The sequence below is a fragment of the Papaver somniferum genome, chromosome 2 (assembly GCF_003573695.1).
Source record: "Papaver somniferum cultivar HN1 chromosome 2, ASM357369v1, whole genome shotgun sequence".
Taxonomy (NCBI): Eukaryota; Viridiplantae; Streptophyta; class Magnoliopsida; order Ranunculales; family Papaveraceae; genus Papaver; species Papaver somniferum.
In genome coordinates, this window is record NC_039359.1 from 189,248,893 (window position 1) to 189,262,890 (window position 13,998).

Genomic DNA, 13,998 nt, shown 5'->3' on the forward strand with positions numbered 1-13,998 from the left:
CCGTTTCTGGAGAAGTAGTCTCAAGCTGGGAGTACCATCGGGATATGTGTGTGAACTTTGAGTTTAATGCATCCTGGTTCTGTGAAGGGTTTTCTAAAATCCAAAAGATGCAAACTGAAATGAGCTAGGTTCACACCCTGGATCTTATTAATCAACAGGAGGCGAAAATCGAGAAGTTATCCTAGAAATTGAAGTAGGATGCTCTCCAAAACATGTAGGACGCTTTCTCTAAGAAGAATGAGCCATTGTTGGACGATTTCCCTTGAATGCTTTTATTTTTCTGAACTTTCTCCTCTTAGGTTTTTTTTTTTTGAAAGGAAAGAGACTCCTTTTTTATGGTTTTATTTTCTGGAAGGAATGATGCTTGATCAATTAATAAGTTGGAATCCTAAATATGAATGCAAATAGTGCAACCATTTTGGAGAAATTGTAAATATTGCATGAAAAGGGGAAATGCTGAAGTGATATGAAATTTTAGAATAATTGGGTTATTGGCTTATATTCTTAACATGGGACTTACGTTTGTGTCAAGTTCCCAGTAAATTTCAAAACAATTAGCAGTGTGAATGATTGTTTAATGAAAGTTACTTGTTAACACGACCTCCCAACAAAACTGGATTTTTCTGGATAGTTGTTTCAAATCCAAATTTATTGTGCGAAGCAGCCCTAGTAATGAGAAGTCCCCATCTGTTTTTTTTTATTGTTCTTGCAACGTCTTTATGTCGATCCGCAGTAAAGTAGGGGGTCTTCAGTTCCCATGCGTAATTCTCCTGAATTAATCTTTTCTTGAACAATGCGCTTCAGACCATTGCATTCACCGGTAGGATGATGGATGAACCTGTGATAGTGGCAATATCTCGAATCTAACATCTCTTGATCAGTTAGTGGATGCCATACGAGAGTCAGTTGAACTACCCCATCTCGTACCCAAACTTCCACTAACTCCATAACTCTTCTTATAGGGAGCGGGAAGCACGGGTACTTCGAGTCTGGATTCTCTCGCGTTAGTGGTGAAAAAGCGGGTGTCTAACAACGCCACCCAATATTTCTCTTAGCAATCTGTATGGACAAACTCGAATATACTTTTAAGAGAATCAACAAGACTCAATCAATTAAAAGTATATCAACGAGTTTATATCTCTCTCTTGATTTGATTTCCTCAAACAGAAACTGAGAGTACTGATCAAATACAAGGAATAACTTGGATGGTACCAAAGACCAATATCCAAGGATCAATCAATGACAATCAACAACCAAAGGTTGGATTACTCTAATTGATGATCTAACGCAGAACCTGTATTATTTCAATTATAAATATAAAACAATATAATACGGAAAATAATATAACACAGACACCAGAAATTTTGTTAACGAGGAAACCGCAAATGCAGAAAAACCCCGGGACCTAGAACAGATTGAACACACATTGTATTAAGCCGCTACAGACAGTAACCTACTCCAAGCTAACTTCGGACTGGACTGTAGTTGAACCACAATCAGTCTCCCACTGATCCAAGGTATAGTTGTACTCCCTACGCCTCTGATCCCAGCAGGATACTGCGCAGTTGATTCCCTTAGCTGATCTCACCCACAACTAAGAGTTGCTAAGACCCAAAATCGCAGGCTTTAACAATAAAAAAATCCGTCTCACACAGACAAGTCTATCAAAGGTTCAATATGTCTCCCACATAAAAAACCTAAAGTTTTTGTTCCGTCTTTTGATAATAATCAAGGTGAACAGGAACCAAATTATAATCCGGTCTTATATTCCCGACGAACAGCCTAGATAAATCAATCACCTCACAACAATCTTAATCGTATGGTAGCGAAGCAAGATGTTGCTGAATCACAAACAATGAGACGAAGATGTTTGTGACTACTTTTTATATCTTGCCTATCAGAGATATTAATCTCAAGCCAATCAATATGATTATACTCGTACGATAGAAGATGCAAGATCAGATCACACAACTATGATAACAGTAGTATCGGTCTGGCTTCACAATCCCAATGATGTCTTTAAGTCGTTAACCTGGTTTTATAAGAAGAAAACCAAAGGTTAAAGGAGAAACGGCTCTAACACGCAAACTAGTATCACACGGGAGGTGTGGGGATTAGTTTTGCAGAGTTGCTAGATGTCCCCTTATATAGTCTTTCAAATCAGGGTTTCGCCTTGGTCACAAAGCAAACAATATCCACCATTAGATGAAAACCTGATTTAGATTCAAGCTAATATTTCTAAACCGTTATATCAAAAACTTAGCTTGTTATACACAAATGAAATGTACGTTTCTAGGTTTGTTAACCGTACCCAAACGTGTACATTGTTGGTTCAACAATAGTTAACCAAAAGGTTAGCCATATGAGCATTTCATATCAACCATATTATTCTTCACCATAACTAGTTTAAGTGACTCAAATGAACTAGTTAGAGAGTTGTTAAATTGCAAGGAAATCTTATGTACTACACAAGACACAATTAAAGAAAAAATGATTTGATTCACTTGAATCGGTTCATGAACTTTATAGCCATGGTTTGCAAATTGCATTTCTTAGTCTTTATAAGTTTAAGTTCAGAAATCATCTTCTACCTTCTTAAGTTCGCACACTAGGTTCGCGGACTTAAGCAACCGGGCAGAGTTTACAAACTCCAGCAGAAAATCTCGGCAAAGACTTTCCGCCGGTTCGCGGACTGGTACTCACGTAACAAGTTTGTCAACTCCAGTAGAATTTCTCGGGATGAGAAGTTCGGCAGTTCGCGGACTGAGTTCGCGGACTTGGCAACAATTCATTCTTCCGGTTTCTCTTGATCAACAAAGTTTGCAAACTTTGGTTCAAGGAATAGGACTTATGCACAAATGTGTTTCCACAACAATACTTATGTCCATCATTGGTTATGTAATCTAAATGCTCATTCCAACCATTGAAATATTTTTAGAGGATGTTATATAGTTGTTACACCATTTCTCGTCAAAGGAATTTTCAAAGTGATTGAAACATATCATGACTTTCGTCACTAGGTAAAGATAAACATGGTCTAAGCGAAACGCTTACCAACACATATTTTGAGATATAGATAGGCGAGGTATACTCGGCTCGAAATACTAAATGTGTATAATCCAAGTCTATATATAGCATATGACTTTTTGTTTCAAGAAGTAGGAGATAGAGTAGATAGACTTTTGAGTGACAGATAAGTTCAAGTCTTCACATACCTTTTTGTCGAGAAGTTCCACCGGTTCCTTGAGTAGTTCATCTTCTTGTATGATGAATCGCTATGCAGTCCTTGAGCTCAACTACATTCTCTATCCTAGTCCGAGACTTAGTTATAATAGACTAGAAATCAAGACTTATAGTTTTGATCACTAACATTGACAAACATGCTTGAGACATCAACGCATGCGAGTTCGACCGAACAATGCTCTAACAATCTCCCCCTTTGTCAATTTTAGTGACAAAACTATCAATACATATGGAATACAAAAAAGATAAAGAAACTTTAGTAGCTCTTATTCCACATGTCTAATCTTCAACATTCCTCGAAATCTTCGTCACTTCCAAGTACTCCAATGATCCCAAATGTTGTAAGTTTAGCATCACCGTTGTTGAAGATCCGTAGCTATAATAATGAGAAAGCATCGGTCTCGATCATTGTTATACAGTGTCATAGTATTATTCACAGTGTCAAAGTGCAATTGTATCACAACTTCAACAATAATACTATGGTGATATGTATCACTCCCCCTTAGTCAATACTCCATCTCACATGGAAACCACTCCCCCTTACACAATGATCTGAAAACTATATGTATTTGTAGTGTGAAATACATATTAATTCTCCCCCCTTTTGTCAATAAAATTGGCAAAGGTACAAGAACGGGATCATAATGAAATTTCCGTAAGAGACATTTCATGACTAAAAGAAAAAAATACATATCATCTAATTTAGATGCAATCATATAGTCGAAGCTAATAGCATTCATCAAGGAGTTTAAAAGATACAAGATAACCCCTTTAAAATTTTACAGCCGCACACCCCCCAAGATATGACCATTAAGCACAAGTTCAAAAGAACTCTCCCCCATTTGATTTTATTCCCTAGGGAACAACAAGAGCGACCTTAATTTCAAAAGAAAAGAAGGATTTTTATTGGACACTAAAACCATGAGAATGATTTTTTATATCCAAAATCTCAATCAAATTAATCACAAGTAAACCCATGATTAATTTAATCGGAATACGCAATCAAATTATACACAAAAGTGATCAACTTAATTGATTATGCTCGACATAAGAGAACTTACGGAGCATAAGACTAAAATACCCATCAGAAAATGAATAGTATAGTCGTTCATATACTCAACATAAGAGGTATCTTACGGAGTATGAAAATACTCAACTAGATTAATTACAAGAGAACCCATAATTAATCTAGTTGGAATACACAATCAAACTAATTACAAAAGTAATCAATTTAATTGTCATTTGTTTTGCTCGACATAAAAAGACTTATGGAGCAATAACTAAATAACCAAACAAGATGATTAATTTAGTTCAAGAATGCTCAACATAAAGTACCTTACGGAACAACCAACAAAGCTAATCAAAAATTAATCAACTTGGTTGTATCGTGCTCAACATAAGACATATTACGGAGCCACACAGTATTACATAAAATATGGATCAGTGAAGATCAATAATGTGGAATACACAAGGATTCATTCTATCTTCCATCACTATTTGCATAGCGATTTTTAATAGACATAATCCTTGAACAAAAAAGATTTTAAATTATCTTCCATCAAAGAATTGACAATATAGGCTTAAATCTTGTTTATGTTGTCAAGAGTTCATTGATCTTGTATCAATATTTGCATATCGACAGGTGAAAGAGTTAACATTAGACAACATATTGGCATTTTATGTAGCAAGTTTTAATTTGAAAGATAGACATTCAAAAGCTAAACATAAGAGTTATTACAACCCATAAAGTATTAAGATAAGTTCAAACCGACAAGAGAAGAGAAAACAGTAAACAACATAATAAGTTCAGGTACTAATCACTCAAACCATAGTGATATCTTTCAGTCTCATAGAATTTTTCCAAAAGTTCTGGAAAAGCATCTCCAGCATATTCAACTTTCTCCCGGAGAACAACATTTTCTTCTCTTGCTTGGGCAAGTTCTTCTTGGAGACGAGCAATTTCATCAGCAGCTGAGACACTTGGATTTGTTAGGACATTTATGACAGTAGAAGGCCTCATCTTTTCAATACTAGACATCTTCAGCACAGCTGGTCCTCCAAGATTGGACCCAATCATCTGAAGATTGGAGTTAGCACAAATCCTTGAAATGAGACAAGGTAATCCAGGTTTCCTACCACTATGTATAACACCAATCATAGAGTTAATAATAATTCCACAAAAATCAAGTTGTCTTCTTTCAACAATAAGATAAATGAACTCAGTAAAATCCCTGGTCCAACAATTGCTGTCACAGGTACTTGGCATCATATTTTCCACAATGAGTTTTGCAGCAACTTTGAGATGTAGGTTGGCTCCTCTTATATAAACCTTACCATCATTTCGAACAAGGTTTTGATCAAACAACATGTTGGACAGATTTTCAAAAAACAATCTCCCATACTCAGGTGGAGGGAACCTAGCACCTCCAATAGGTACATTAAGCAAGTATGAGATGGTTGACCTGTTCACAGTAATAACAGTACCTCCTACCATGGTTTTGAAGGAGTAGTCATCAGTATTTTCCCCGTGAATGTTTGCATAAAACTGAGCAACTATTTCAGAGTGAACAGTACCTAAGGGTCTGTTGATGATTCTCCAGTGGTGATGATTGAAGAAATTTTTCAACTCAGGAACACTAATTTTTGAAGGGTCAAAAAACCGTTCACAAATGGGTGTTTTGTTCATGAATTCTAAATACAGTTCACGAGCCATGGGGTTAACAAACTAGCACCAATGCTTGGGTCGAAAAAAGATTCGTCTCTAGGTTGTTAACTAGAACTACCTACATGTCTATTTCTTCTATGTTCCATGGCAGTTAACTTCAAGAGAAAGTAAAATTAGTTACTTGGTTCTCGAACTGGTACTAATGGTGAAATACAAACACGAACTTAGATGAACAAACCTCATTTGATCCAAGAAGCAGTGTCTTATTCTGATTCCAATGGTACAACCTATTGGTAAGAAGATTGAGAGGAGGAATCGACATGGGAAGAAGTATGCGAACTGTTGGTTTTTCTCTTTGAGTTCTCGTACTGGAGAAGAAGGTGAAGAGAACGAGAAGGAAAAAGAAGAGATAGAAAAAACTTTTAAGATGTCAAGCAAACAGTTTGACACGTTCGGGTACTATACTCGTACATGATACGGTTCTTGAAACAAGGCGTGCGAACTGCTTGTGTCAACTAAGGACGTGTTTGGTACAACAAGGACCATTAGCCTAAAAAGTTTGCCTATCATAACACCATGAGAGAGCTTCTTTCCAACAGCTCTTACGCCTTGAAGTACTGAGACCATCCTGAACATAGTTATTATAGAACTATCAAAGAGTATTATCAGAATTAATTTGACGATCTGATTTCTCTTTTTCCATCCTATCAGAAATTGTTCTTGACAGTAGTTTTTTCTGAAACTATCTTCAAAACAATTATCAGGAATTGGGTAATGACAAAATTTATTCGTAACGAGGTATTCATGTGACTGAGATTTAAACTCCTCTTGAACCAGGAATTGCAGGTTATTTCTAGAAGATCCCAGAAGAGGAGCACGGCTCTCATTGATAATTGAATCAATGTCAACCTCTACATAAATAGTATTTTTCATAGCTTGGTTTAGCCTTTCAAGAGATTCTTGCTCATTCTGGAGAACCAAATCAACATCAGATGATAGGATTTCAAGTTTCTTTTCAATTTCAGAAAATATTTCAAGGAATTTTGTACCTGATAGAGGTTTAGATAGAATTGCTTCTACAGATTTTAATAAATCGATCATGGAAGAGAATTCTGAAATCCCTGGATTTGTTGGTGCATTCATTGAGATAGCATTATTGTCCATAGAGTCATATCGCTATAAACACAGACTTGTAAGGTCTTGAACGTGTTTGCCTGCTCTGATACCAATTTAAAAAGCGGGGGTCTAACAACACCACCCAATATTTCGCTTAGAAATCTGTATGGACAAACTCGATTATACTTTTAATATAATCAACAAGACTCAATCAATTAAAAGTATATCAACGAGTTTATATCTCCCTCCCTTGATTTGATTTCTTCAAACAGAAACTGCGAGTACTAATCAAATACAAGGAATAACTTGGATGGTACGAAAGACCAATATCCAAGGATCAATCAATGACAATCAACAACCAAAGGTTGGATTACTTTAATTGATGATCTAACGCTCAACCTGTATTATTTCAATTATAAATATAAAACAATATAATACGGAAACTAAAATAACACAGACACCAGAAATTTTGTTAATGCGGAAACCGCAAATGCAGAAAAACTCATGGACATAGTCCAGATTAAACACACACTGTATTAAGCCGCTACAGACACTAGACTACACCAAGCTAACTTCGTACTGGACTGTAGTTAAACCCCAATCAGTCTCCCACTGATCCAAGGTACAGTTGTACTCCCTACGCCTCTGATCCCAGCAGGATACTGCGCACTTGATTCCCTTAGATGATCTCACCCACAACTAAGAGTTTTTACGTCCCAAAATCGCAGGCTTTAACAATAAACAAATCTGTCTCACACAGACAAGTCTATCAAAGGATCAATTTGTCTCCCACAGTAAAACCCTAAATTTTTTGTTCCGTCTTTTGATAATAATCAAGGTGAATAGGAACCAATTGATAATCTGGTCTTATATTCCCGAAGAACAGCCTAGATAAATCAATCACCTCACAACAATCTTAATCATATGGTTGCGAAACAAGAAGTTGCGGAATCACAAACAATGAGACGAAGATGTTTATGACTACTTTTTATATCTTTCCTATCGGAGATATTAATCTCAATCCAATCAATCTGGTTGTACTCGTACGATAGAAGATGCAATATCAGATCACACAACTACGATAAAGTAGTATCGGTCTGGCTTCACAATCCCAATGAAGTCTTTAAGTTGTTAACCTGGTTTTAGAAGAAGAAAACCAAAGGTTAAAGGAGAAACGACTCTAGCACGCAAACTAGTATCACACGTGAGGTGTGGGGATTAGTTTTGCAGAGTTGCTAGATGTCCCCTTATATAGTCTTTCAAATCAGGGTTTCTCCTTGGTCACAAAGCAAACAATATCCACCGTTAGATGAAAACCTGATTTAGATTCAAGCTAATATTTTTCAACCGTTAGATCGAAAACTTAGCTTGTTATACACAAATGAAATGTACGCTTCTAGGTTTCTTAACCATACCCAAACGTGTACATTGTTGGTTCAACAATAGTTAACCAAAAGGTTAGCCATATGAGCATTTTATACCAACAATATTCTTCTTCACCATAACTAGTTCAAGTGACTCAAATGAACTACTTAGAGAGTTGTTTAATTGCAAGGAAATCTTATGTACTACACAATACACAATTGAAGCAAAGATGATTTGATTCACTTGAATCGGTTCATGAAGTTTATCGCCACGGTTTGAAAATTGCATTCCTTAGTCTTTATAAGTTTAAGTTCAGAAATCATCTTCAGATATATAACCTTCTTAAGTTCGCACACTAGGTTCGCGGACTTAAGCAACCGGGCAGAGTTTACAAACTCCGGCAGAAAATCTCGGCAAAGATTTTCCGATGGTTCGCGGACTGGTACTCACGTAACAAGTTTGTCAACTCCAGCAGAATTTCTCGGGATGAGAAGTTCGGAAGTTCGCGGACTGAGTTCGTGGACTTGGCAACAAGCCATTCTTCCGGTTTCTCTTGATCAACAAAGTTTGCAAACTTTGGTTCAAGAAATAGGACTTATGCACATATGTGTTTCCACAACAATACTTATTTCCATCATTGGTTATGTAATCTAAACTCTCATTCCAACCATTGAAACATTCTTAGAGGACGCTATGTAGTTGTTACACCATTTCTCGTCAAAGCAATTTTCAAAGTGATTGAAACTTATCATGACTTTACTCACTAGGTAAAGATAAACATGGTCGAAGTGAAACGCTTACCAATACATATTTCGAGATATAGATAGGCGAGGTATACTCGGATCGAAATACCAAATGTGTACAATCTAAGTCTATATATAGCATACAACTTTTTGTCTCAAGAAGTAGGAGATAGAGTAGATAGACTTTTGAGTGACAGATAAGTTCAAGTCTTCACATACTTTTTTTTCAAGAAGTTCCACCGGTTCCTTGAGTAGTTCTTCTTCTTGTATGATGAATCGCCATGAAGTCCTTGAGCTCAACTACACTTTCTATCCTAGTCCGAGACTTAGCTATAGTAGACTAGAAATCAAGACTTATAGTTTTGATCACTAACATTGACACACATGCTTGAGATAGCAACGCATACGAGTTCGACCTAGCAATGCTCTAACAAGTGGATGTTCTGGTGGAAACTCTTTTAAGCTTTGACACGAAGCTCGTTTCGAGGGCGGAGTTGAGACTCGAGTGAGTGTTGATTCAGGCGCGGATTGTTTAGTTCGGAAATTTTGTTGGAATCTAACTTTTCTTGACAGACTTGCATCGGTGACAGCAATGTGAAGTGGTTGGACTGAAAACTGTTCATTGGCGCGACTCTCGTCTTCATAGTTTCCCTAGTAGATTTCCCCTTCTTCAGGTGCTTATCTTTTTAGTAAGGTTAGAGCGGTCGTGGATGATGACTGCAGGACAACTCTCTGAACGTCTGTGAGGGTATGGAGATACAGGTTTTCCAACAAAGCTTCATTGGACGGCTTTTTGCCTTTATCTTTTAGATATTGTGATCGCACCTAGCAGATCTCTCTCCTTATCCTTGTGAAACTGTCTCAGCTCTTTGCCGTTGGCTGAATTTAGTTGGTCATTTACTTTCTGCTCTTGTCCGATACGGCTACGTGCTCTGTAAGCATTGTCATTGGCGGAGGTGCAGACCTCAGACAAGGATTCAACATTTTTTGTATCATCTCTATAATCAGTAGCGTTTTCCGAGCGAATGTTCACTGACTCTTGCCACAATCGGTTTGCCATGCTCTTTGGGAGACACAACGTCTCATTTTGCATCTTGATGATATCAGCTTGATTTGCGGCAACGTCCTCTAGCATTTTCGCCACGCCTTCCATGGTGATTGGATTTCTAGCATTCGTGGATTAAGGAAGAATTTGGATGACCGGGGTACATCATAAAATGGAAAGTAGGAATTGGTGATTAAAATGAATTTTGGTTAATGATTGACTTAGGCCTAAGATCCACACTCTTGAAATTGAAAAAACTGAAATGAAACTGAAAATTGATCTTGCAACCGATAGATTAATCTCCCACTGTGGTCGCCAGTTGTTTTGGGGTAAAAACTGATTCTGTTGGTTTTGGTAAATTTGGGTGCGCCGCCGAGAAACGAATCTAAACCCTAAACAAATGCACTGCACGGGAGTACTTTAGACTCGAGATATCAATCTGTACAATCCTGGCCTAAACCAAGAAATGGTCGTTCTAGTCTTGCTTCGGTCACAAAATGAAGGAGAAGGGTTGATCTTATGGAGGGAAGCGAAGAAGGTGTTGAGATCAGAATGGTTAACTCTGAAGGTGTGCCTATTTTATGACTTGTATCAGAATATGGAACTGGCTTGCGGAATGTAAACTATCAATTCTTAGGTGTTTACTTCTAGATACTGTGTTGAAAACCAAAACTCTGTTGTTGGTTGAAATAAGTTGAAAACCTATTTATATTAGCCATTTTTGCACGGACCCTGATCTCATAGGAACTGGGAATAGTTGAGTGATGGAGGAGTGGGATCGTGTAGGATGGTGAAAACCACGTTTCCACTATGAGGGGAAAACTGGTGGTTTCGTCCTACTACTTTTTCTATCATCACTAACTGCCCGCCTTTCCTGATATTTTCTTGTAATGGGCGTGTTGCACGCCCCACGCTGTAGACCGCCAAACCAATACCATGATGAACATCCCCCAGTTTGTGACATTTTTGATGTCTCGAGTATTTTCGTGGAAAACATGAAGCAAGTTGCTGAGTAGGTATTGCCTGCAAGACCTAATTATTTTGACCAATCACGCGCAAGCTAGGCGGCGGGTAGTCATGTGTGATGAGTCAAGTCATGAGACTTGCCGCAAAGAATAACATGTAACGCTATTAGGTTAAATAACTAAGTTAATTGTGAAGCCGATATATATGAAATATCGTATGTATTCGATGTATGTAAAGCATCGTTTTTAAGCAAGCAACTCAAAATAATCGATGCATGTGACGCATCGTTGTATTGAGCATGTCTTGGTTGGTCGTGGAAACTAGTGTCTTAAAAGGAGCATGACCGGCCATTTTCAGGAAGCTGCTGGGAGCTATTTATGCATTCCAAAGGTAGGTCGGTCGGTCCCTGTAGGAGAGTGATGGCTGGTAGCCATCTTAACATCCTATTAGTCGGTCCAAGTTAAATCAAAACCGATTAAATTGGCTAGCCAAATTGGATGGCTGAGATGATTTGCGGCAGTCATTGGTTTCCACTAATTTATTTAATGCTTCTACAAGAAGTGCGGCCATCCATCTTTGGGAGATCGTTTAGGAGCCATATGGGCAGGCCGCGGCTTGAACGATTGTTCCTTATGGAAGAGGAGTGGCCAGTGATCATGGACACATCTTGCTGAACGCCTAGAGTAGGAGTTTGGCCGGCCGATTCGTCTAGCGAAGTTGGGCGGTCGAGATGATTTGCGGCAATTAATGGCTGCCATTGACTTAATCTAGGTTTTAAAAGCCGTGTGGCCAACCCATTTTGGGCCAACGGTTTTTGGTGTTGCGGCATGTTATGGATCATTCGACCAGCCAGCGCTATAGTCTGGCTGCTAGTGAGTGTATTCGCGCCTTGTCCGTTGATCGGAATTGAATCTTGACCGATAAATAAGGCTGGCGAAGTTGGACGGCCGAGATCGTTCTGCGGCAGTAATGTAACGCTGCTTAATAGAAATTAGGGTTTTGTAAGTCGCGCGGCCAACTAGCTCTGGGCAATCGTTTAATGGCTCTGTTGGCGAGTTGGAAGGATTCCGATTTCCCAAGGAGTTAGTGGGCTCGCCGGTGCGCATGATGGTGCTTGTACGACCGTGTTAAGAAGTGGATAGACTTGATAAATGGAGTGGCAAAAACGTACGACCGTGATCGTTTTAAGACTGATATGGGCAGCCTATATTAAATTCCTTAAGGTATTAGGTGTATCGACCAACCAACTTCCAACTTTATTTAAAAATGTGTGTGGCGCATTTAAAGCGATCTGATTGGTCGATGGGAATAGGGGTTGGCAAGCGGTAACATGGATTGTGGCCGATAGGCCACGGGCAGAGCCTGCTGGAGCAGATCGACCGGCCAAGTGGCGTGACCACGCCTCCCTTTGCTGCTGCTTTTACTTCCCGCAGTTCCTCTTTATTTCTTGTTTTCTACTTTTGGTAGGATTTTGCTCCTACTAGTTCATGGAGGATTAATTTCCTAGCTTACCTAGGTTTGGTTTCGACCAATAGTGTTCGAGATATTGCATAGGGCGCAAAAAACCTAATTTTTGCAAATTAATTAGGATAAAATTTGAATTTTGCTAGCTGTCACAAAATTCTTAAGTTTATTCTCAAAGAGCAGTCGGCGCGTATTCTGACTGCGTACTTTAATCTCGATACTTTAGGAAATTCATGCTACTCAGCTGCGAGTGAACACTAATTGTCATGTCATATCAATATTAAGGGTTCAGCCGGAAAACATAGCATAGAAAAAAATACTCAATAAGCCATATATTAATGAGTAATGCAGGCGAGAGATTAATAAAATTTATACAAATATAATGAATTGCTCAATACATATGTAAGTAAAGAGGTCCTAGGCACTCATTATTTTTAAATTGCTCTATTTCTTTGCAGAATGACAACACATTAAATATAAGGTTTCACAATTTTAGCCCTGGACTAAAAACCACCATCAATATAGGTATTATTTTTTGAGTTTCCTTATGTTAGATAAGACTTTACTTATGGTATTTGATTAATATTTAAAAGTAGTATCCTAACATAGGATTCGTATAATCTCAGGTAATTGGTCTAAGTTTTGTGATGCTTATAAAAGGCACTGGTTATTATCTTTGTAAGATACACCAAATTATTATCAATTTAGTCTTTTAATGATTCCGCGTTTATTCTCTTCTCTCTCTTATCTGATCCTACAAGGATTGATGATTCATGTTGTAAAATGAACTCGTAATGATAATTAAGTATGGTAGTTCACAGTGTAGAATGAACTCGTAATAGGTGTTCATTATGGTAGTTCATATTATAAAATGAACTCGTAAATGGTAGCCCATATTGTAAAATGAACTCGTGATAGGTGTCCATATTGTAGAATGAACTCCTAATGGTATTTCATAGGGTAGAATGAACTTGTATGTTACTTATTCTACAGAATGAACTCACATGATATTTTCTATTCATACAGTTTATTTTTTAGAATGAACTAGCTAGTACGCTAATTCATTAAAGTAGTTCATTTTGTAGAATGAACTCGTACAATAGTTCATTTTATAGTTAGTTTTTGATCGGTGCCTAACAATGCATATTTCTAGATCATTTTGTTTTCTTTTATCACATCTCTGGTGTTTTAATGTTTTATTTTGTGACAAATCTTATATTTTGCGTATATCTCCTTTAATAGGTAATTTTGTCGGAATAATCTCATTTTGTATTGTGGTGTAGGTGTTTGAGTGAATGGTGAATAAGAAATCAGGAAGATTGGTGGTTTGGAGAGGTGAAAGATGAAGAAAATTCGTGGTCAATAACAACAGAAGCATGACAAAAAATTAT